This window comes from Chenopodium album, chromosome 5, assembly GCF_948465745.1.
Source record: "Chenopodium album chromosome 5, dcCheAlbu1.1, whole genome shotgun sequence".
Lineage (NCBI taxonomy): Eukaryota > Viridiplantae > Streptophyta > Magnoliopsida > Caryophyllales > Amaranthaceae > Chenopodium > Chenopodium album.
The window spans coordinates 58,134,514-58,161,297 of NC_137838.1; positions in this window are offsets into that span (position 1 = coordinate 58,134,514).

Consider the following 26,784-nt stretch of genomic DNA (forward strand, 5'->3'; position numbering starts at 1 on the left):
TAGAAAACCAAATTTGTAACAAAATAAAAAGAAGATAAAGAAAAATGAGAAAAGGTGCCCTTTTCCTCCCCTAGAGTGGCTCGGTCACGATCTTGGGAGCTAGAGGTCAAAACAAGGATTAAGACATGCATAGTCAAGGATCCTAAATAGCCGCTCAACAAGGTGATGAAGGCTAGAACAAATGAAGCTCACAAGGGATTATAAGCAAACAAATACCAACCAAGGGTTTCAAATCCACTATAGAGAGCAACTCCATCTTACCACATTCCCGTGAACTAAGGCTTCTGGACCCTTAAAAGTTCTTAACCGACTACCTTAGCTTATAGTATCCTAGAGTCAACCAATGACACTCTCAAACCGTGCATACATTTACCACTTAGGAAGAAAAACATTCAAGGATTCAAGTCCCAAAACAAAATGTCCAAAATAAGAACAAACAAAACACATTTGGCCAAAATTACCTTGAAAGTAAACAAAAATCTTTTGGAATTTTCAAAATAAAAGAAAAGACATGGAAATGCATATACTCAAGTGCATGGCATAAATGAATCAACATCCCACCAAACATGATAGAATACCCTCCCCCCAAGCTTGAGTGAGACAATATACTCAAATATAAACAAAATAATCCATGGGAGGGGAAAATAAAGAAATCAATCTAACAAACCAACACAAGTCCAACGAGTCACCAACCATTAGAGAAAGAGCTAAGAAAGATATTACCGGATGTTGGTGGGTGTAAATACCCGCAAATGAACCAATTTAACCTTTCAAAGCCGATTTCCTCTTGAATTGAATATCGATTTCCATATGCTAGCAAAAATAGGCATCAAACTTCCTTGATTCTTGATCCAAACCAATGCATAAGTGTATATCAAGTTATGTACCTAGAAAAAGGCACACAAACATTTCCATGAGAGAAAATATAATCTAAAAAGAAAAGAAAATGAAAGCAATAAAAACCTCGGGTTACTTCCCGAGAAAGGCTTGTTTAACGTCCAAGCGAGACCGCTCTAGTAAATAATATTGCAACGAATGCAAGAGCTTATCAAATGCACTACTACACATTTCATATGATAACAAGTAGGCAAATGAAGGGAGGTGGATGTGCAACAAGATTATTGCACGTAAGTGAGGGGGAAGATGCCAAAAGAAAGAAGAAAAATCAAAAGAAAAATTAAGAAAATAAGAAGAGAAAGAAGAAGAAAAATAAGGAAAAGAATAAAATGGCAAAACCTCATCAATATCTTTTTGGGTGGCACAATCACCCATTTCCTCAATAATAGGAGGATGAAAAGGAAAAGTCTCATCAAACAAGAGAAGGTCCTCAATAGGCTCTTTGACAAAAGAAGGGAGGAACATGAGATAGTAGGAGATATGGTCAAATTTCCTTGAGGAAGGGACATGAGGAAGGGGAGGAGAAACAATGGTCTCACAAAGCCTCACATCACCAATGACGACATGAAAATCAATCATAGAATCCTCAAAAGAACACTCATGACTCAAATCTCCCTCAAACAAAAACTTTCCAATGGAAATAACCTCATCTTCCTCTCTATCACAACGATGAACAACAACTCCCTCAAGATCCTCAAAGCCTAGAGTCTCTAAACCATGCATGAAAGGATAAAGGTTTCTCTCAAACTCATCCCTTTCCCATGAAGCATTGCCAATGAACTCTCTCAAGAGGCTATAATGATTTGTTACACCTTCAATGAACATACTAGCCATAACCTCAAATGAGTCCAAAGACTCATGGATAGAAGGGTCACCAACATGCAAGGTAGACTCATCAAGATGGGGAAGGGGGTCGGAATCCTCAAAATCGACATTTTCTTCATTCACAACTCTTCCACCATCACTCAAGGGACTCTCAATCTCTCTTGATTTCTCAAACTCACCATCATCATCCTCATGAACTCCTTTATTCAAACATGAAGATGGCTCACTCACATCCTTACCAAGGGAAGCTGTCAAAGGGGGTGAATAAGGGGAAGGATGGCAATCAAGCTCAAATGGGGAATGAAAAGGATCAAAATCCTCAAAAATCCTCTCATCACAAGAAAATATCCCATCACCTTCACACCCTTGGCCCATATCATTCTCAAAAACACTATCACACTCCAAATGAGGTGCCTCACGTCCATCTAAATCAAACATAGCACTCATCACTTGGGCAAGCCTCAATTCTCTCAATTTTTGTTCCTCTTGAAGCTCTTAGAGTTGTTGGGTGAGATATTGCATTTGAGAGAGAATTTGGGCGTCAAATTGCACATCATCAAAATTAGCACAAACCTCATCAAAATGAGCATAAGGGGGAAAGGTGTCAATTTGCATACTTGGATTATCACAAGGCGCATAAGAAGTATAAAGAGAATTCATGCAAAAATTAAAAGAATCTTGGCATTGAGAATCAAAACAAGAAACATGAGATTCTCTATCAAAAGAACCCCTAGCAAACCATGTGAAGAAATCCCAAGCATCATCCATAGACAAATGACAAAATCTATCATTATTCATGTCCTCAACCATTCCCCTAGTATACTCATTCATGCCCCAATAAGCTATACCACAAGCATCACTAAGAGAACACCCATGGTAACTAAGGAAACCATCCAGTCTTTCAAAGTAAGCATAGAAGGGTTCACCATCAAATTGAGGAAAAGATAAGCATGCCATTTTTATACAAAGAACAAAGAAAAGCAAACAAAATCAAATAACATACAAGAACCTAGCTAATATAATCTACACAAACTAAAGAACGCCTTAGTCCCCGACAACGGCGCCAAAATTTGATAAGGATAAGATAGGTCATTATACTACCACCCTAACCAAATTAATCATTTATAATACCTAAACTTACATTAAACTAGTTAGTGGCAAGTAAAGGGTCGAACCCAAAAGGACTAAGTGTATCAATTTGTGCTAATTAGACTACTAGGAAAGCTTGTGAGGTAGAGAGAGGTTCAACTAAACACAACTAAGAACAAATAACTAAAACTAGAGAAAGTGGAATCCAATTACATCAATACATTCAATAACATCATACAATTAGATGAAAATGACCTTGATTAGGAACAATAAACACATTTAACTCACTCTCGCACAATTAATCATGTTAATTATCCTACTAAACTAATTCACTCTCGTGCAACTAGCCTAGCAAAGGTATGGAAGAAATTAGGGCTCTCAACCAACTCACTCTCGAACAATCGATTGAAAGCACAATTAAGAACATAGAATCAATTATCTAGAAAGATTCTAATCCATAAAAGCATCATCCATACACAATAATCAAGAAACAATTCCATACTAATCACAATCAATCATTCAATTTATTAACATAACCTTCATCCATTTCCCTAGAACAAAATCTAAGCTAACATAATGAAGAAAGACATGGAAAACAAGGTAAAATAAGAATAAAAACTAATTAATCTATTCAAATCAATAAACAAAAAGCAAAAACTAAGATTTAAGCAAGAAATAAAGATGAGAGAAAGTTAGAAAACGCTCATTGAATAGATGAGAAGAAGTTCCACAAAGTTGCTTCTTCAACCTCTCAAAAACTCCATGGAAATCCAAGCTTTCTCTCTCTACACTACTCCTAAACTAACCTTAAGAGAGAGAAAATATAGGCTAAACTAATCTAATAAATCTAAAATAAAATGTTGATTGAAAGTTTTAGAAAATAACCCAAAGAGGGTATTTATAATACAAGCTAAAATAATATAAAAGAAATTAAAAAGAAATAAAACTAAACTAAAACAATTAAAATACTAAACTAAAAACCAAAAAAAACAAAACTACAATAAAAGAAAATAAAATAAAAGAAAATGAAAAGGAAAAGAAAAACCCAAAACCCACTAAATTCCCCCAAAAACCCACGAAAACAATCAGACCCCCAAACTCGTTCCCTTTCAAATATGGCTGCTCAAATTCTCCATCATCAACAGCAAACAATCATCACCGTTCATTAAAAATCATCATCAAGCATCATCACATCGTAGCCGTTCGATTTTCATTAAAAGTCACGCGCGAAGCTCGTGAAATGGTTCGGTCGAACCATGGGTTGGTGCGGCCGAACTACGGGGTTGGTTCGGTCGAACCATGGGTGTGTTCGACCACACCTCTTCAAATTACAAAACCTCAAAAGTTTCTGACTCGAACTTCGACCGAACTCCTTTGGTTTGCTCGAACTTGATTAATTGCTATTTGCTCTTATTTTGGGCGCTTGATCGAAGTGAATTGTTGCGATTTGTTGGCTGCTATTGTTGCGGTGGTTTTGGCGGCTGACGGATTGCAAGTTGGCTGGGATTGGTGGCGAAATGGGAGGCGCGGTAGGTGAGGTTGTTGGCGGTTTGTGAGCTGCGGGTTGCTGGGTGTTGGTGTATTGGAGGTGAGGTGCTGGTGGTTGTAGTTGTGGCTGGTGAGAGGTGCGGTTTATGGGAGCAGGGCAGTAGGTTGAGCTGTGGTGTAGGAGTGGTGGAGCAGGTGGTTGTTGTTGATGTGCGGTGAAGGGGGCTGAAGTGTGGGTGTGAGAAGGTGGTTGCTGGTGGTTGTTTGGTGATGTTGGTTGCGGTTTATGGGAACAGGGGATTGGTTGGTGATGGTGGTTCAGGTGCGGCTGGGTGTGGATTGGTGGTGGGTTTGGGTGGCTGCTGTGGCAGTTGGTGTTGGTGTTGTTGGGGGAAAGCAGTGGTGGAGCTTGGTTCAATTTTGTGCCTCGAACCTCGGACCTTGAACCCGATCGACCACGGACCCGAAAACACCTACAACCAAAACAACACGAGGGGATTTTTAAAAGATAAAATAAAATAAAATAAAATAAGATAAGATAAATAAAATAAAATAAGATAAGATAAATGATGTAAAATAAAAAGCTAAAACTAAATAAATAATATAATAAAATAAAATAAAATAAACTAGAAACTAAAAGAAAATAAAATAAATAAAATGAGAGAAGCGGGAAATTATTAACTAAAACTACAAAAATAAACTAAAAACTAATAAAAACTACTAAAATACTCAAAATAAATATAAAAGACGAGAATAAGCAAATAAAATAAATAAAGAACTAAATGGGCTAAATTATTGTAAAATAAGCCGGAAAGCGACTCAATAAACACCCTAAAAGTGACATAAAAGTCACTTATCACACGACTCAAGGTATAAACTTGACTCGAGGTTGACTCGGCTCGAAGTGAAATGACACGTGTGCCTCATGATTTGTGTGTGCATTGTATTGTGATCGTGGGACTCGAAAATGCAAAAAAGCAAAAATTTTCTGTCATTTTTGTGGAGGGTACCGACTTTCTCCCGAAAAAGAAAGACGCAAAAAAAGAATCGAAGTGTTTGAATGCATGTTGAATGAGCTTAGTCAAATGTTGTTTCTCATAGTATAAGGACTGTAACATCTTAAACTATCTTAGGCGCGGAGGCTAAGTACTTCATACTTTGTGATGCAATGATGATTGATAAGCGATATTGACATGACAAGGCATGATTCAGCATTGTGTTAAGATTTCATGACAAAGGGTTCCTAAGGGAAAGTATATTTGGTCATGTATCTGTGATGTGTGTGAAAGTGATACTAAAGTTAGGCCGTAAAGGCTAAGTGTATGGGAAGATATAATATATTTTTTAGAAAAGTCAAAGATGGTGACTCTTAGGCTAGGTAAGCTAATGATGTAAGGATCAAGCCCCCAAGTCTAGCTCTAAGTGAATAGGGATGAGCACAGGGAATCCCCTGATATGATCAATTGTGATTGTAAATATGAATGCATGTTTATTACGGGCGCACCTCGATGTGAGGTTACCTGCGTATCCGTTAGGAATAAGGCCGAACGTAGCTCTAGCCGAACCTCGTACAAGTGTGTGTATACCTCAAAAGGTCTTTTGAAGGGTTGTAACGTGGTTAGGCTAAAGGTTATAGAAGAAAGGGATAAAGGCTCAAGACCCTAGATAAGCCCCTAAGGTGTGCAACTTTGCTTTTGGATCTTTGTATTTTTATGCTTGAGTTTCTACTCTTTTTTTATTTCTTTTTTGCTTTAGCATTTTTTTTATTTTTATAAGTGTGGGAAATCCCGATCATGCGGTCTATCACTCACTTGGCATTCATGTTTCTCAGGCACAGTACCGAGCACTCGATACGAGATGCAATCTGAGACATGTTCATATCAAAGACATTTTCATATCAAAGACATTGGAACACTTGCCCTTTTTTACACTTTTATTTATTTTTTTATTTTATTTCTATTGCTTTTTATTTTTTTTGAAATCACTCAAGTTTTTTGTAATTGCATAGGTTACACACCATCCCATCCCAAAATTAGGTAGATATGGGTGAGAAGCTTGCGTTGTGCATTTGTTTCATCATTACCCTCATTTTTTTTTTGTCAATCACATGACTCAAACTCGATTCAACATGCATGGATGGAAAAAGGTAGGAAGAATGAAGGTTGTGGTAGAGAATGGAAAGATGATGTAGATGGAGAGATATGAAAAAAATTAGGAATAGAATGTACCCCCAACTCAAATGACGGAAAAAACCGACTCATGCATTAACCTAAGACATGGTCATGGTGACATATACTCAAAGTGTGTGCTAAGACTAGTAAGTGTAGTGATTGTAGGTGACATGTTAAGACTCTTGTGTAAAACCATGTGGCTAGACTATGTGATTAGACTCAAGCGAAGACTAAGTTAAGGCTTCACTTATATGCATTAAACTGGACAAGCTATGGTATTTTAGTCATAACTTTTGATCTGTGACTTTGATAGGGATGAAACCAATGCCAAATTTAAGATAAAACTCGGGGATACAGATCCATAGGTTACACGACTCCTAGTTCTTCCTATAACTCCGTCTATGACCAAAACAAGTTGACGTTTGTGCAATATACGGGAATAAAAATCCGGGTTGACTTAAAGGGACTATGACTCGATTTTAGGTATATTATTTTATTAGCTCAAATTAATTGATTAATTAATTAAACAAATTCCTTTAGTCATTAATTAGTTTATTTAGGCTTAATCAAAGGTCAAACAAACGGTTAGGAAAAACACATAGAGTATGCACTAGCAAAGAATGCACAAGTAGTCAAGTAGTCACAATATGATGCAATGAGTTTGCAACCTAACCATGGCTCCAGTTCTCTAAATTTCGGGATATGGGTTAGTCAATAGAGGGTCCATGGTTAATTGTCCGGATTCACCGCGCGGAAGCCTAACCGTGAAGGGTTGGCGCGAGTGGATGGGACACCGCGAACTTAGAAAAACTCGCTTCAATGGTTTGGTGAATTCAACATTCTCGGATGTACCCTTTGTTGCTCAGAGCGTTCAATCAGGTAGATGGATCATGAATTCCCAGAGGGTTATGTCCATATGTAAAACACATATGGGTTTTAGAAAAGTGAGAAAAACTCAATCATATTTCTCAAATTTCCTACGTGTAAAAATCCTATGTTTTTAACTCATTACAGATGGTCTTTCCAATAAGATCTTTTTTTATGCATATGACAATAATGTTAATCAAAATTACGCACATGAAATACTTATAACATTTCGAGTCTCATCCACTCATTCTAAATCATTGTCGAAATAAATTTCATGAATTAAAATAGAAATCCTCCCTAGTGGAGTCGCCAAAAACTGTAGGGAATATTTCAAGCATTATCCCTAACTTGAACCCCACTGTGATCATACACTTAAGTACGGTGGCGTCCAAAGGGAAAGAAGATAGAGCAAAAGTGTCGCCAACAAGTTTTAGGAACTTGTAAACCGTTCACGAGGTGAAGGTTACACCCCTTAACGATCCAAGAGATCGTTAACTCCAATAGGTCTGGAACCATGACTGGTAGTTCGGGGATGAAGGTACAAATCCAACCTAAAAGAGATTGAACCTGCCCTAATAATAAACATCTTCTTTATTCAGATCGTATTCATGTGCGCTTTCTGACTAACATGCAATCAATAGGTTTACCCTAAACCTGTTTAATCTATGTTGGTTGAATATTAATGCACAAATAAAACTATTATTGGCGATCACTTGAATTATAATCAAATCAACCCTAAACAAGATTATCAATTATCTTATTAAGCGTAATTACAAATACCAATTCCTTTTAAACATGCATAAGAGGTGTGATCAAACAATAACAATAAATATCAAGCAACATAATAATAATCATAACAATTATAATTATTATCATCAAAATAATAACCATAAGTAAAATAATCATGTGAAAGGATAATAATAATAGCAAGATCCTAGGCATGATACTTACAAGATTAATAACAAACCCTAGCATGTCACTAAACAATAAAGATCAAATATATAGCCCTAACATGATACTAGCATGAATATTAGGAAGAAAATAGGAAGCATCGCAGGAATCATAATAAGTGTAGGGAATAATTTCAAGCCTTTAAATCCCACTAGCTTGAACCCCACTGTGATCATACACTAAAGTACGGTGGCGTCCAAAAGGGAAGAAGATAGAGCAAAAGAGTCGCCAACAAGTTTTAGGAACTTGTAAACCGTTCATAGGATGAAGGTTACACCCCTTAACGATCCAAGAGATCGTCAACTCCATAAGGTCTAGAACCAAATAAGGGTTCGGGGGTGAAGGTACAAATCCAACCTAAAAGAGATTGAACCTGCCCTAATAATAGGCCTCTACTTTATTCTGATCATATTCATGTGCGCTTTTTGACTAACATACAATCAATAAGATTAACCCTAAACCTGTTTATCTATGTTGGTTGAATATTAATGCACAAATAAACTATTATTGGCGATCACTTGAATTATAATCAAAGTTAACATAACAAGATTATTAATTATCTTATTAAGCATGATTACAAGTACAAATTTCCTTTAAACATGCAATAAAAGGTGTGATCAAGCAATAAATAATAAGCATCAAGCAACATAATAAATAATCAATATCATGAATAATAATTAATAATCATATCATAATAATAATCATAATCATCATAAATAAAATAATCATCATCAAAATAATAATAAATTATAACAATTATAATCATAATCATGTTCATGTTAATATTAAAGCATAATAAAAATAGCAAGATCCTAGGCATGATACTAACAAGATTAATAACAAACCCTAGCATGTCACTAAGCAATAAAAATCAAATCTTTAGCCCTAACATGATACTAACAATCATAAATATTAGGAAGAGAATAAAAGGCATCACAACAATCATATTTAATATTAAAATTAACCTAGACATGATACTAGAAATATCATAATAACAATATAAACATGATTTCTACATCATAATATCAATTAATCAATTAAAGTACTTACTTTGATGCTTCGTACCTCTTTCTAATAACAAAATACACACGTTAGTAACTTCAAGGAAAATAATAAACCAACAATTAAATTGAATAATTTAAAGAGAGATTTGGGACCAAACCCTCAGAAATTAAAACCTTTCACGTCTAAGGCGAAGGCAACTTCGAATATGGCTAGGTGTTTCTAGATCTTGTGAATGCAGAATTATTTATTTGAGAAAAGGCTAGTTTAGAAAAGAGAGAGAGAATAATCAAGAAAATCTTGATGAGAGTTGGTGAATTGAAATAAGAATTGATGAAATCTGGTTATCGAAAACGGAGTTTTAATACGTTATTTATAGAGAAAATCAGCCAAAAAGATAAAATTAACAAAACAGAGTCTGGCGCACGCAAAACGAGGTTGGCGCCAGGCATTGGCCATTGGCGCCAATGGCTAGCACCAGGCGCCAGGCCTGGTTCCAGGCGCCAATGCCTGGAGTCAGGCGCCAAGCCCGTTTTTAACGCGTTTTTGTTTTTATCATATCTTTTGATCCGGAAGTCCAAATCAGGCATATAATATGTCGTTGGTAAGCTCTTAAAGTCTACTTTCTAATCCAATTAGAATCAGATTAAAATATTTTGTAAATAAAAAGATATGGCCAAAATAGTGGAAGGGTGTTAGTTTTGGATAGAGTTTCATGTCTCATTCATATCTTTTTCGTTATAACTTGTATTTAATATTAAAATATATCATTGGAAAGATAATTTCAAGATCTATCCAACCATATATAATTTGGATAAATATTATGAGGCACGAAAATAAAATCTGAATATATTCCACTTCGTACAAAACAAGGATTCTTAAAAGGAGTAGTTTTATTCAATTTCAAACTCTTTAAAACATAATTATCAATCTAACTCCATTAGGATTTAAAAGAACCTTCTAGAGTATTCTAGAAGACTATAATCAATCCTAATAGCTTTAGGAATGATAATTAATAATAGGCCCTCCTCTAGATCATTGGGCCGCATATTAGGCTCAAACCGGGCCCAGTTTGGTAAATTGGCCATAACTTCCTCAATATTCATCGGAATTGGGCTTATAATATATCGTTGGAAAGGTCTTTGCAAGCCCCATCCAACTACACTACTATTGGACCCATATCATGGACCAACCAAACTGGATTGGCTGTTTTCTTAAAATAAGTTTTCAAAAATAGAGAGAAAAGAAAAGAAATTAAAACTATCCGCAACGCTAGACTTTCCACACTTTCACTTCATTCGATTATGATTCGACACGAAAGGTACTCATCACTGGGTTTGGTTTTGGGGAGACACAAATGGGTGTCTACAATAAGCATATTTGATATTATAACCTTTTCCCTAAACATAATACTAAGAATCATTATTGTCATTCAAAACATTAAGCATCCTAACATGATACTAGGAATCATAATAACAACTTAGACATGATTTCTATATCATAATATCAATGCAAACAATTAAAACACTTACTTGGATGCCTCGTACCTCTTTCTAATAACAAAATCCACGCGTTAGTAACTTCAAGGAAAATATAAAACAATTAAATTAAATAATAATTGAAAGAGAGATTTGGGACCAAACCCTCAGAAATTAAAACCTTTCACGTCTAGGGCGAAAGCAACTTCGAATTATGCTAGGTGTGTCCAGATCTTGTGAATGTGGAATTTTGTTTGTAAAAGGGTTGGTTTAGAATAAGAGAGAGAGAGAGAGAGTAATCAAGAGATTCTTGATGAGAATTGGTGAATGAAAAAGGGGAGATATTGCCTCTATTTATAGAGAAAAAAAAAGAGTCGAAGAATAAGAAAAGAATCCGAATCGAATTAAAACTCAATGGACAACAGTTTTTGCGGATTTTGTTTTTATCATATCTTTTGGTCCAGAAGTCCAAATAAAGCATATAATATGTCGTTGGAAAGCTTTTGAATTCTACTTTCCAACCCAATTAGAATCAGATTATAATATTTTGTAGATAAAAAGATATGTCCGAAATAGTTGGACGGTGTCAGTTTTGGATAGAGTTTCATATCTAATTCTTATCTTTTTCGTTATAGCTCGGATTTAATATAATAATATATCATTGGAAAGATAATTTCAAAAGTTATCCAACCATATAAGATTTGGATAAATATTATGAGTCACTAAAATAATATCTGACTGTCTTTGAACATCTTTAAATTCGAATAGAATTAGGATTTAAGAAAAAGGAAAGTTTTAAAAAAGGAGAGTTTTTATTTAACTCAAATTCTTTGATCTTATCTTTTCAAAAAGAATAATTAAGATCTTTTGGAGACTTATAGAAGCTTCTAATTAATCCTAATTAGTTTAGAAATAGGATTAAACCTTTGGACCCTCCACATGATCATTGGGTTGTAGGTAAGATCCGGTTCGAGCCCAGTTTAGTATTTTGGCCATAACTTCCTCATTATTCATCGGAATTGGGCTTATAATATATCGTTGGAAAGGTCTTTTCAAGCCCCATCCAACTACTTAATTATTGGATCCATATCATGGACCAAACTAAACTGGAATGCACGTTTTTCATATATAAGGTAAGAAAAGAAATATTTTCAAAAATAGAAAGAAGAGATATTTTAATAAAAACATCCTCATCACTAGACTTTTCACACTTTCGCTTTGTTCGATAATCAAATGACATGAAAGGTATTCATCACTAGGTTTGGTTTTGGGGAGACACATTTGGGTGTCTACAATAATAATAGCAAGATCCTAGGCATGATACCAACAAGATTAATAACAAACCCTAGCATGTCACTAAACAATAAAAATCAAAGCTTTAACCCTAACATGATACTACATGAATATAAATATTAGGAAAGAATACAAAAGGCATCATACTTTTAATCATACTTGATATTAAAGTTACCCTAGACATGATACTAGGAAGATCAAAACGCCCTAACATAACATTAGGAATCATAATAACAACCTAAGCATGATTTCTATATCATAATAACAATAAAAACCATTAAAGCACTTACTTGGATGCCTCGTACCTCTTTCTAATAACAAAATACACACGTTAGTAACTTCAATGAAAATAATAAAACAACAATTAAATTAAATAATGATTGAAAGAGAGATTAGGAACCAAACCCTCAAAATTATTAAACCTTTCACGTCTAGGGCGAAGGAAACTTCGAACAATGCTAGGTGTGTCTAGTGCTAATGTATGAGGAATTGTGTTTGTAAAAAGCTAGGCTTAGAAAGAGAGAGAGAATCAAGAATTTCTTGATGAGAGTTGGTGAGAATTGGTGAAAGAGAAAATTAGAGAATTGATGATATTTTGATGATTGAAAACAGAATTTTAAGAGGCTATTTATAGAGAAAATCAGTCGGATGGCTAAAAAAACGAATCAGAGTTTCGACGAAAATAAAACTTGATTAGCGCCAGACGCTGGTTATTAGCGCCAGGTGCTGAAGGTTAGCGCCAGGCGCTAATAATTAGTTTCACGCGTTTTTGTTTTTATCATATCTTTTGATCTGAAAGTCCAAATAAGGCATAAATATGTTATTGGAAAGCTCTTAATGTCTACTTTCCAACCCAATTAAAATCAGATTAAAATCTTTTGTAGATAAAACGATATGGTAGAAATAGTGGAAGGGTGTCAGTTTTAGATAGAGTTTCATATCTAATTCATATCTTTTTTGTTATAGCTCGGATTTTATATTATTATTTATCATTGGAAAGATAATTTCAATATCTACCTAACCATATAAAATTTGGATAAATATTATGATTCACGAAAATAAAATCTGAATATATTCCACTTCGTACAAAACAAGGATTCTAAAAAGGAGTAGTTTTATTCAATTTCAAACTCTTTGAAACATAATTATCAATCCTAACTCCATTAGGATTTAAAAGAACCTTATAGAGTATTCTAGAAGACTATAATCATTCCTAATAGCTTTAGGAATGATAATTAATAATAGGCCCTCCTCTAGATCATTGGGCCTTATATAAAAATCAAATCGGGCCCAGTTTAGTATTTTGGTCATAACTTCCTCATTATTCATCGGAATTGGGCTTATAATATATCGTTGGAAAGGTCTTTTCAAGCCCCATTCAACTACACAATTATTGGACCCTTATCATGGACCAAACTAAACTAGAATGCACGATTTTCATAAATAAGGTAAGAAAAGAAATATTTTCAAAAACAGAAAGAAGAGATATTTTAATAAAAACATCCTCATCACTAGACTTTTCACACTTTTGCTTTGTTCTATAATCAAATGACATGAAAGGTATTCATCACTAGGTTTGGTTTTGGGGAAACACAAATGGATGTCTACAAAAGTAATATTGGTTCCATCACTATAATCTACTTCATAATCAGCAATTATAACCAAAATGAGCAAGAAAAAGCAATAAAATCAAGCAATATTCGAAGAAAAAGAGCAAGAACGAACTTGAACAAAGAAATGCTCATGTAAGGTTCAATAAATTACCATTTTTCATGAACTTTGTTGCAAAGCACTCCTTAAACATAGTATAACAAAATGGAACATACAATTTCAAGAATAATGGACCGAATAAAAAACCCTTAAATTCAAAATTTAGGGTTCAACGATTCGAAATCGTCCCAATTAAGCCTAAATCAAACAAAATGTAACAAAAAACTTACATTGGATTATGGAAAATATGAATAAGGGACGAGATCTACTTCCTTTAGCTTCAAAAAACAAGAAAATCCGAGCTTTCTAGAGAGAGAAAGGGGCGAAAATGGTGAAGGAAGGAGAAAGAAAGTGCAAAATGAAAATCGCGCTCAGCGATTTCATTTTGCTGACATAAATGTCGCGCGCAACTAAATAAGTTACGCGTGACATACCAGCGCAACTCATAACGATGCGCGCGCCAGGCAGTGCGACCCACTGAGTTGCGCACGGATACTGGTCACTAAAATGACTGGAATCTTGATTTTGATCCGTTTGATCATTTTTCAACGGTTTTTGCTCATTATCAGATGTAATGGTGCGCAAATTATCAAAATCATTTAAACTTCTTTGCATATTGTAGTTTGTTTTCTTCTTTGTTAGTTTTTTTCATCATTCGTGCATGCACACCGTGTAACACTCCGACCCCAAACAAATTATGGAGGGGCCTATTGCCACGAAATGTGCATCAAGGGCCAACAACTGTCCTCACAAACTAACACAAGTCCTTTCGGCACATTTTTCCCTCAGCCATGCGCGCCCCAGGAAAACTTCCCAGGAGGTCACCTATCCCAAGACTACTCCTAGCCACAAGCACGCTTAACTGTGGAGTATCTTAGCAAATGAGCTCCCTAAAAGGAAGTGCACCTTGTTGATACGAGTAGTATATCAAATCCTTTTAAAGCAATTATGAGGGGTATTACACACCGTGCTTTGTGCCTTCCCTAAGCATACGTTTTGAACGTTTTTCGTAAGAGTGTCTTAAGACGTTCCGTGGTGGTGCTTTACGTAAAAGCACTCATAGACAGGTTTGTCATTTTACTATACTGACGTTACAAATGTCCGGCTTTTCTTTTTTTTTTTTTTCACATCCGAAGCAAAAAAGAAGGCGTTGTCATGCAGCATAAAAATGCAAAAGGCGTATCATATGGCGCAAAATTGTACGGCATAGTTGTTGCGTAAAATTTCACTTCAGCTCAATCTTTGCGAGATCCACCTCTCGAAACTAAAAGGTTGAGGATTACTTTAGGCGTTAGCTTACGAGTCGACAGGCGCGCCGAACCATCAGGAAAAGACTCTTCTTGATTTGAAGCAAATACGATAGTTAGTGAGCTTACTAGCTTACCGGACAGTTAGGGTGTCCGTCCACCCCCTGTATAAAGAAGCAACGAGACGATGTCGCGCCTATGTAGTCACGTGCCCCCAGTCCTGAGACACGTGTACTCATCTTGTGGACAAAACTGCTGAGAGAGTTGCTGACTTTCTTCCCTCTCACTGGATTTGGATATATGCCTCCAGTCCTGAGACATGTATTTCTATCTTGTGGACATCCGGCTCGAATACCGGACCATTTTGGCTCGAATACCGAAAACCCATTTTTCATTTTTTGACTTTGTGAAAGTCAGGCTAAAGTTTCAATGACATATCGAGGGACTTTAGACCAACGATGACATGATTGAGAGGAAATCATCCCCTTTTATTCTTTTAAAACCGATCTCTTCTCATAACTTGACATCACCCTAAACACCTTTACTTGTAAAAGCGTTCTACAATTGCAAAGGATCAATTTAGATTCTTTAGCACGTTAAGACTAGGGAAAAACTTTTTCTAGCCTTAATAGCTATTTGTTTCAAACACTTAGCGAACCAAGGATCGTTTTCGCATCGTTAAACATTTCTGAAAGATTCTCTATTCTTTGAGAACTTCGCAGAATGAGTCCCTAATTTATTTCCTTGACTACGTTGATCATCGTCTATTCTAGACTCGATTAAAGTGGGGGATAACTGTAGACATCTACTTTTGGCCTCTCGTCCCGACAGGAAGTGCAATGACGATAAATAAAACCATCTTCGTGTTAGATTGAAGTGGAGAATGCTTATGGATCACTAGTTAAGCCACAAAATGCAAAACTAGCCCAAACTAAATAAACAAAGCTAAAACGAGGTCCAATTAACTAAATCCGATCAATATTAGGCTTAAGCCCGTGCTTAATACCCAATAATGACGGATTTAAGAGCGCCTAGGTTAAATTTTAATGTTGTCGCTGGAAAATCCGCGCGCATCTCAATTAGTTGCGCTAAGCAAGCGCACACAACTAAATAAGTTGCACGCGACACTCAGAGCAACCTCCAGAGATGCGCTCGCGAAAGATTCAAAATTTTATAAAAATATAGAATCGAATCTTACCATAATGTCGCGTACAAGAAAATCAGTTGCGCTGCCCATAGTAGCGCAAGTGATTCTAAATCACTTACGCAAGGATACCGCGCGCAACTAATGTTGCGCGCGACACTTGCTGCGGCAGAATGTTCAAAATCCTAAACCTACTTATTCCCTATAAATAGAGGCTTAATATGAGGCTTAAACACAAAGAAAAAAACCTAAAACTCTGGGGAAATACTTGTGAACTTGTGCTACCTAAACCCTCTTGTCCTAAACACTCACCCTTTGATATTTTGTTACTACGATGGAGGTTCCCCAACAAGAAGGAGTCCGTAAGTGTTCTAAACGGAAATCTAGCAAAGAGAAGTGGTAAATTCCCGAGCACTTAGATAATTCACATTTATTTTCTAGTTTAAAGGAACATTAATTAATTAATTAGTATTGTTTGATCATCTTTAAAGGACTAATTAATTATTTTCACATAGTATCTTGCGTTAAATAAAGACTAGGATTTGATAATTAATTTTTGGTTGATCACTTAAGCCAAGGCGAATATTGTTTATTTTCTTGTCATTTTCACGAATTTGATTAAATAAAGAATAACGACGTTGCAATGTAATTCCTACGTGAATTAACGTGTGCAAATAAATTCAACTAACTTAGTTTTAGGTATCATGTTACATATATTGTTTGGTAATGAAATTTCAAAAAAGGAAGAGCTAGTAGAGGCCGTACTAGGGCTAGAATAGCGATTCCTCCCTAAAAGGAATGTTATTTTAGTACCCTCGTTCTCGAACTCATTTCTGTTTTATGTAGACCAATTTTGGCATGGGTAAACTTACGATTCGTGCCAATTATTCCATAAACTCCACATGGAAGAAAGGCATGAACGAGGTTTATGAGTTTTCCTAAAACTCATTGGCGACTCCTACTTGTTTCTTACAAAAAAGCGTGATGAGAGTATCATTTCTAATTAAAGGTCTCCCAAACAGTCAGGAATTCAAATCCTAATACACCCTAACAAGTATAAAGTCCTAGGCTTTTAAGTGTCCATGGGCATCTAAGGAAGGACCCCCTACGATGGGATCACCCTCCTTACACTAGGATCTTGCTAATAATGTTATGCTTTAACATGGTTATTTTAATTATGATTATAATGATTGTGATTATTATGTTGCTTAATATTGTTGATATTGCTTGATCAAACCTTTTATGCATGTTTAAAGGGAATTTGTACTTGTAATCACGCTTAATAAGATAATTAATAATCTTGTTTAAGGTTAATATGATTATAATTCAAGTGATCGCCAAAAACAGATTTGTTTGTGCATTAATATTCAACCAACATAGATAAACAGGTTTAGGGTTAATATATTGATTGCATGTTAGTTAGAAAGCGCACATGAATATGAGAAGAATAAAGTAGAGACCTATTTTTTCAATTTCTTTTGGGTTGGATTTGTACCTTCATTCTTGTAGGGAATATTTCAAACATTATCCTAAACTTGAACCCCCACTGTGATCATACACTAAAGCATGGTGGAGTCCAAAGGGAAAGAAGCTAGAGCAAAAAAGTCGCCAACAAGTTTTAGGAACTTGTAAACCATTCACAGGGTGAAGGTTACACCCCTTAACGATCCAGGAGATCGTTAACTCCAATAGTTCTAGAGCCAAGACTGGAAGTTTGGGGATAAAGTTACAAATCCAATCTAAAAGAGAAAGAACCTGCTCTAATAATAGGCCTCTACTTTATTCTTTTCGTATTCATGTGCGCTTTCTGACTAACATGCAATCAATAGGTTAACCCTAAACATGTTTAATCTATGTTGGTTGAATATCAATGCAAAAATAAAACTATTATTGGCGATCATTTGAATTATATTCAAATTAACCTTAAACAAGATTATTAATTATCTTATTAAGCGTGATTACAAGTACAAATTCCCTTTAAACATGCATAAAAGGTATGATCAAGCAATAACAATAAATATATATATCAAGCAACATAATAATAATAACATAATCATAATAATCATAATAATAATTATCATGAATCATAAAAATAATCATCATGATGTTAAAGCATAATAATAGCAAGATCCTAGGCATGATACTAACAAGATTAATAACAAACCCTAGCATGTCACTAAGCATTAAAGATCAAAGCTTTAGCCCTAACACGATACTAACATGATATTAGGATAGAAATAGGAAGCATCATAGAAATCATAATTGATATAAGGAATTTATTGTTGTTACCCTAAACATCATACTAAGGAAAGCATCCTAACATGGTACTAGGGAAAGCATCCTAACATGATAATAGGAATCAAAATAATAACCTAAACATGATTTCTATATCATATATAATATCAATTAAAGTACTTACTTGGATGTCTCGTATCTCTTTCTAATAACAAAATACACACGTTAGTAACTTCAAGGAAAATATAAAAATTAAACAATTAAATTAAATAATTAAAATAGAGATTTAGGACCAAACCCTCAGGAATATCAAACCTTTCACATCTAGGGCGAAGGCAACTTCGAATTGGGCTAGGTGTGTATAGATCTTGTGAATGCGGAATTTTCTTTGTAAAAAGGTTGGTTTAGAAAAGAGAGAGAGAGAGAGAGTAAGCTTTAGCTTAGATAGAGAGAAGAGAATTAGAGAATTCTGGTTGAGAGTTGATTAAGGTCTAAGGACGCTATTTATAACGAAAAACAGTCCGGATTAAATTAAAAAAGAGTCAGAGATTGAAAAGGAATAAAACACGCCTCTGTCGCTCGGCGACAGGCCTGTCGTCCGGCGCTGCAAAACTGTTTTTGCAGATTTTGTTTTTATCAGATTTTTTGATCCAGAATTTCAAATAAGGCATATAATATGTCGTTGGAAAGATCTTGAAGTATAATTTCTAACCCAATTAGAATCAGATTAAAATCTTTTGTAGATAAAAAAGATATGGCCGAAATAGTGGAAGGGTGTCAGTTTTGGATAGAGTTTCATATCCCATTCATATCTTTTTCGTTATAGCTCGAAATTAATATTCTAATATATCATTGGAAATATAATTTCAAGATATATCCAACCATATAAAATTTGGATAAAGATTATGAGGCACGAAAATAATATCTGAACATATTCCATCTCGTACAAAATAAGGATTCTCAAAAGGAGTAGTTTTATTCAGTTTCAAACTCTTTGAAACATAATTATCAATCCTAATCCCATTAGGGTTTAAAAGAACCTTTTACAGTATTCTAGAAGACAATAATCAATCCTAATAGCTTTAGGAATGATAATTAATAATAGGCCCTCCTTTAGATCATTGGGCCGCAGATAAGAACCAAACCGGACCCACTTTAGTATTTTGGTCATAACATCCTCATTATTCATCGGAATTGGGCTTATAATAGTATTTTGGTTCCAGACCTATTGGATTTAACGATCTCCTAGATTGTTAAGGGGTGAAACCCTCACCCTGTGAACGGTTTATAAGTTCCTAAAACTTGTTGGCAACTCTTGTACTCTACCTTCCTTCCCTTTGGACGCCACCATGCTTAACAGTTTGTTTGGATAAAGAAAGGGGATGGAAAAGAAGGAGAGGGAGGAGAAGAGGAGGGGAGGGAAAGGAAGAGGAGGGAAGAATGGTGAGTTTTTCCTTCCAAATCTCTCCATTATTGGAGGGATCAATTTCCTACAATTTAATCATTCCATTTCTCTCCCCTCCAATTCCCTCCCTTCCACATTTGTTATCTAAATGAAAGATACTCCATCTCTCCATTTCTCTTCCCTTCCTTTCCCTCCATTTCCTTCAATCCAAACACACCGTAAGTGTATGATCACAGTGGGGCTCAAGTGTGGGATGCTTGAAATATTCCCTAAATTACTCTTGTTTTGTCTTTTTAGAGAAAGAGAGAGAAACACAAGTGAGACATAGACCTAAAATTATCTCACCAAGAACATCATCTTTCTCCATTGTAATTCTTCCTCCATTGAAGGGTAATACAAGTTCCAATCACCCCAAAAGTGGATGTAGCTCATTTTGAGTGAACCACTATAAATCTTGTGTGTTTTTATTTTGTTCATTTTTAATTGCTTTCTCATTTAGATTTGCATTGTTCCTTAATTAAATTCAAAGTCCCAAAAAGGTCCTATCTCATAACAAATACAATACTTCAAACTAACTCATTGACTAAGAGTGCAATACTACTCCAGTCGTTTCCCTTAATTAAACATAAGAATTGAACTCCCAAACTTAATCATGGAAACTTGAAGCATTTTTAAAACATACCTACCTTCCACATGATCCCAACATCCTTATGCTCCGTTTCCGATATGACCAAAACACTCTCTCCCATGCTTAGATTTGCAAGACCGTTTATGGAATCATCAGATCAACTTGCTTTACCATGAACCTTTCCTTATCATTGATTTTCTCCAAATAGAGCATCTCCCCCAAAGTTTGTACTTGCATGCGTACAATCAGGTGGCCCACATCAAGAATGGATAGGTGTAGACACCCAAATGTACTTGCTTATTTCTTCACTTAATTGAGTAAAAAAAAGTCTCTAAGTTTGTACTTGCTCATTTCTTCACCAAATTTAGTAAAACAAGTTTCAAAACACTCTAAACATGATATACAAACATAATCCAGCAATTTCAAGGCATAAAATTCGATAAACAAAGAGAATTAAGCAAAAATGGGTTCGAATTTTTCGAATACCCGCGCAAGAACAAATCCAAATTCAGCCACAATTGGGTTAATTTTGAGAAAAACTTACATGGATGCGGAAAATAGATGAAACAAGCTTTGATTTGCAACAAGTTTGAGTGAATTTGGTGCACAAACGAGCGAGAACGGATGTTTTGAAGTTCCGAGCGAACGCGAGCAAGTAGTAGCAACAGCCATGACAAATGGGGAAGAAAGGGGTTTTATTTCAAAAACTCGATTTCGTCGCCGGACGACGAGTTTGTCGCTAAGCGACGGAGAGCTAATGCGGCGACAATGCTTTCAAGCTTGCGCTGGCGTGGCGACAGAACACATGGACCTCATAAATTATTATATGGACCTTATGTGGCAATTTTGGGTTCCTTGGTGCGCTAGTTAGCCTATATAAGCAACTTGACATGATTAAGTATTCGGCTCGATTACAATCACATTAAGTGATTGACCTGCTGAAAGATCATCTCACTTAGATTAAAACGCCTATTCATTGGCTCATCGCAAAGGCACCGACATAATGGTTCATAAACAATAAAGGCACTGACATAATGGTTTACAAGCAGCAAAAAGCGCCGACATACTGGCACTGCAGAAATTTCAACAAATATCACGGCAGCAAAGTTCAAGCGAGCTTTAAGGATCGACGAGCGTTGATTTTCGGTAAATTTCTTCGGAATATTATCGCAACGACTGAGGATGGCTTCAGGCAAAGCAATCTTTGATCATGTTTCTTGGCTTGCGGAAGATGGTCACAAGGCGGTAGAAGATTATGTCGGGTGAAGCAATCTTTGATAGTTTTCCCTGGCTTGCGGAAGATTATCACAGCGGAAATTGGAGGTAGTTACGGGCATAACAGTCTTCAGGCAGTATCCCCTAGCTTGAGGGAGATCGTCAAACAAATGAAAAGCTCTTTTGCTCAGAGACGCGTGGGCATATCATTCAAAGCTCTTTGTTCAGAGACGCGTGGACATTACATAAAAGCTCCATTGTTCAGAAACGAGTGAACATCAGCAGCGGCAAAGCTGTAAGATGGTGTTCCCTAGCTTGTGGAAGGTTGTCACAACATTGAATGCAAAAACAAATTAATTACCCTTAGAGTCGTTTGCTCGATGATGCAAGATACACGTTTCTTAACTCTCTTATCTGTTTTAACTAACGGTAGTTTGCAGGTATCGACGTTGCAAGAATGATTTAGGATTGCATAACATTCTAAATCATTCTCCGTCCCTATCATTACTTTGACTTTTTTTTCGAAACATAAATATCTCCAAACTCAATCAAAGTGGGGGCTTCTGCAGACACCCAAATGTGTCTCCCCAAAACCGAACCCAGTGATGAATATCTTTCGCGTCATTTGATTATCGAACAAGGTGAAAGTGTGGAAAGTTTAATGATGATGATGTTTTTATTAAAATATTTCTCTTTCTGTTTTCTTGAATGTTTCTTTTCTTACTCCTGTTTATGAAAATAGCAGGTTCAATTTGGTTTGGTCCATAATGAAGGTCTAATAATAGTGTAATTGGATTGAGCTCGAAAAGAGCTTTCCAAATGATATATTATAGGCCAAATTCCGATGATTTGTGAGGAAGTTATGGATTAAATTAGATTAGACCCTATGATTTTTAAAGGTGGCCTGATGATCTAGAGGAGGGCCTATTAATTATGTTTTTAAAAAATAATGTTTTATTTAGAATAAAATATATTAAATCTGATTTCGAAAACTGCTCGGACGCTTAATTACCTGCAACCGGAGTTAAAGGTAATTACGCGTGGAAAAGCGCGTTGATTTTTGGACCAGTGCGAGACGACAGAGTCGTCGCCAGGCGCTGACCATCGTCGCCTGGAATTGGCTCTTGTCACCTAATTGCGAATATGATTTTCTTTGATCTCGTGCTATTTTTCTTATAAATAGGGGTCGTATCTCCCTGTTTTCAAATCATCTACATTCACAATCTTCTCTCTCTAAAAGCTGTAAGCTTTCTTTCTCTCTCTTCTTTTTCTAAACATTCCCTTTTACAAAATTCCTCATACATTAGTTTTAGACACACCTAGCCAAGTTCAAAGTTGCCTTCGCCGTAGACGTGAAAGGTTTTATATTTCTAAGGGTTTGGTCCCAAATCTCTATTTTAATTATTTAATTGTATTGTATTGTTTTATTATTTTCCTTGAAGTTACTAACGAGTGAATTTTGTTATTAGAAAGAGATACGAGGTATCGAAGTAAGTACTTTAATTGCTTTATTATTATAGAAATCATGCTTAGATTATTTTGTTGATTCCTAGTATCATGTTAGGATGTTTTATTGTTTCCTAGTATCATGTTTAGGGTAATAATTAATATTTATAATATCATGTATGATTATTATGATGCTTCCTATTTCTTCCTTAATATCATGTTAGTATAATGTTAGGGCTAAAGCTTTGATCTTTGATATTTAGTGACATGCTAGGGTTTGTTGTTAATCTTGTTAGTATGATCATGCCTAGGATCTTGCTAATAATATTATGCATTAACATGATTATTTTAATCATGATTATTTTGATTATGATTATGATTATTATGTTGCTTGATGTTATTTTTATTGCTTGATCACGCCTTTTATGCATGTTTAAAAGGAATTGGTACTTGTAATCACGCTTAATAAGATAATTAATAATCTTGTTTAGGGTTAATATGATAATAATTCAAGTGATCGCCAATAATAGATTTGTTTTTGCATTAATATTTAACCAACATAGATTAAACAGGTTTAGGGTTAAATGGTTGTATGTTAGTCAGAAAGCGCACGTGAATACGAGAAAAATAAAGCAAAGGCCTATTATTAGGGCAAATTCAGTCTCTTTAAGGTTGGATTTGTACCTTCATCCCCGAACTTCTAGTCATGGTTCCAGACCTATTGGAGTTAACGATCTCCTGGATCGTTAAGGGGTGTAACCTTCACCCTGTGAACGGTTTACAAGTTCCTAAAACTTGTTGGTGACTCTTTTTCTCTAGCTTCCTTCCCTTTGGACGCCACCATGCTTAAGTGTATGATCACAGTGGGGCTCAAATGTGGGATGGCTTGAAATATTCTCTATAGTTTTTTGGCGACTCCATTAGGGAGGATTTCTATTTTAATTCCTAAAATTTATTTTAGCAATGATTTAGAATGAGTGGATGAGACTCGAAAAGTTCTAAGTATTTCATGTGCGTAATTTTGATTGACATTATTGGCATAAGCATAACAAAGGTTCTCATTGGAAAGAACATCTGTAATGAGTAAAAAACATAGGATTTTCTACACGTAGGAATTTCTGGGAAATATCTTTCACAACTAGAATCACTAGTAGAAAAAATCAAAAAGGCACCCCCTAATTTCCACCTGTTCAGTCCACACCGGTGGCAAAAATGGGCTAAAAAATAAGCGGCCTAATGAACCAGCATATATGGCACCGATTCACTTCAAGCCAATGGCAAAAACATAAAGCTCACCGGTTCAAAGCTCACTGGTGCCATTTATTATTAAAAAAAAAACCCGCCCCTTATATCCCCCCAAACCCTAACACATTCTTAGCCGCGCCTCTCCTCCTCTTTCCTTCTCTTTCTCTCTCCTCTCCTCCTCTTTCGTTCTCTTTATCTCTCCTCTCCTTCTCTTTCTCTCTCCTCTCCTCCTCTTTCCTTCTCCTACTCAGTGCTCACCCCATCTTTCTCATCTCCTCCTCTTTCTCATCTCCTTCAACCACGTCTCCTTCCCTCGAGCTCTTGAATTCGAATTTCCACCACGAAGACATGCAACACCATTTTCTAAGTTTTTTTTATCGATTTTTTAATCGATTTTTTTTTATTTTAATCGATTTGTATTCAATTTTAATTCTGGGTTTTTTTCCCATTTCAATTCGATTTTAATTGGTTATTTTTTTGATTTTGATTTTTTTTTATTTCTAGTGTTTTTTTTTTCGATTTCAATTTTAATTTTTTTATCAATTATGATTTTTTTTATTTTGATTTTTGGGTTTTTCGATTTCTGGATTTTTTTTTCGATTTCAATTTTGATTTGTTTTTCGATTTCTGGTTTCTTTTTTCCCATTTTAATTCGATTTTAATTGTTTTTTTTATTTTGATTTTTTTTTCAATTTTTGGTTTTTTTTTCGATTTCAATTTTGATTTTTTTTTCGATTTTGATTTTTGGGTTTTTCGATTTTTGGGTTTTTTTTGTGGATTTCAATTTTGATTTTTTTTTCGATTTCTGGTTTTTTATTTTGGATTTCAATTCGATTTTAATAGATTTGAATTTCGGGTTTGTTTTTTTTTCTGGGTTTGAATTTCTGGCTTTTTTTCTGGGTTTGAATTTTTTGGATTGAATTTCAGGGTTTGAATTTCTGGTTTTTTTTTTCGAAGCTTATTTATATTAATCGATTTTTTTCTTGTTTTAATTGGTGCATCAAGATGCAAGAATATTGATTTAGATGTGTATGGGGTTTAATTTTTTTTATTTATGTTATAATTATTTTTTGATTTATATTGTAATTTTTTAATTTATTTATATGTTGTAACTGATCTATTGTAATTTTTTTTTATTATATGTTGTAAATTTTGGATTATATTGATTGATATTCGATTTATATTTTGATGTTCTTATTTATTTTAGTTGATTTAATTTTTAAGTGAAAAAAGACAAAAAAAAACTAATATTTTGGGCACTTTTGGCACCGGTTATCCAGTGCCAAAAACAATGAAAAAAAAATTTGGGCCATTTTTGGCACCGATTAATCGATTCCAATAACCATTTTTGCCACCGGTTTGAACCGGTGGCTTTTCATGCAAGTAGTTGGCACCCCCCATATTGGCACCGGTTCAAAATCGGTGGCATTGAGGGGTTTTGAACCGGTGCCAATTTTGTTTTTTCACCTAGTGAATTGAAATAATGCTACGAAAAAACTGGATAATTCAAGAACAGAAAGCTGCTGAGGCATGTAGGAATTAGCGCTGGGAAAACAGCGTCAGCGCCTAACGTTGGTGTTGTCGCCAGGCGACAAGCTTGTCGTCTGGCGACGGTGCCAGCGTGTTGCGACGAAACTATTTTCTCGCGCCAAATTCTTCCACTACCGAGCCAAAAATCTACCTTGTTTCGACTAGTTTTCTAGTACTATTTGCTTGGTTTTACTTCCTGATTGAGTTTTTCCTTATTTTCAGAAACCCATATGTGTTCTATACATGGACATAAACCTCTGGGAATTTATGCTCCATCTACCCAATCAAACGCTCCTGGCAACGAAGGGTACATCCGAGAATGTTGAATTCACCAAACCATGGAAGCGAGTTTAACTCACGGGGTCCCATCCACACGCGCCAACCCTTCCAAAGGTAAGACTTCCGCGCGGTGCATCTGGACTCATAACCATGGACCCCTTTTAACTAACCCATATCCCAAAATTTAGAGAATTAGAGCCATGGTTAGGTTGCAAACTCATTGCATCATATCGTGACTATATGACTACTTGTGCATTATTTGTTGTGCATACTTTATGTGTTTTTCCTAACCGTTTGTTTGACTTGTGTATGAGTTAAATAAATAAAAATAATGACTAAAAGGACTTTGCGAATGTTATTAATTAATTAATTAATTAATTATTAAAGTCTAATAAATTGATCAAACTGGACTTAGTACGACTTTTAGGCTAATCCCTGTAGAGCAAAATACTGGAAACAGTCCAAGATCGATGTTCCATAACCACGCAAAGATTTGGACTGTGGCTCCACACTCTAGTGTCCGACGCCAGGCGACGATCCCGTCGTCTGGCGTTGGCTGCCAGCGTCTGGCGACGGTACTATCGTCTGACGACAGCCTGTAATTTTGCTCGGGTCTCCACGATGTGTCAGTTTAATCGA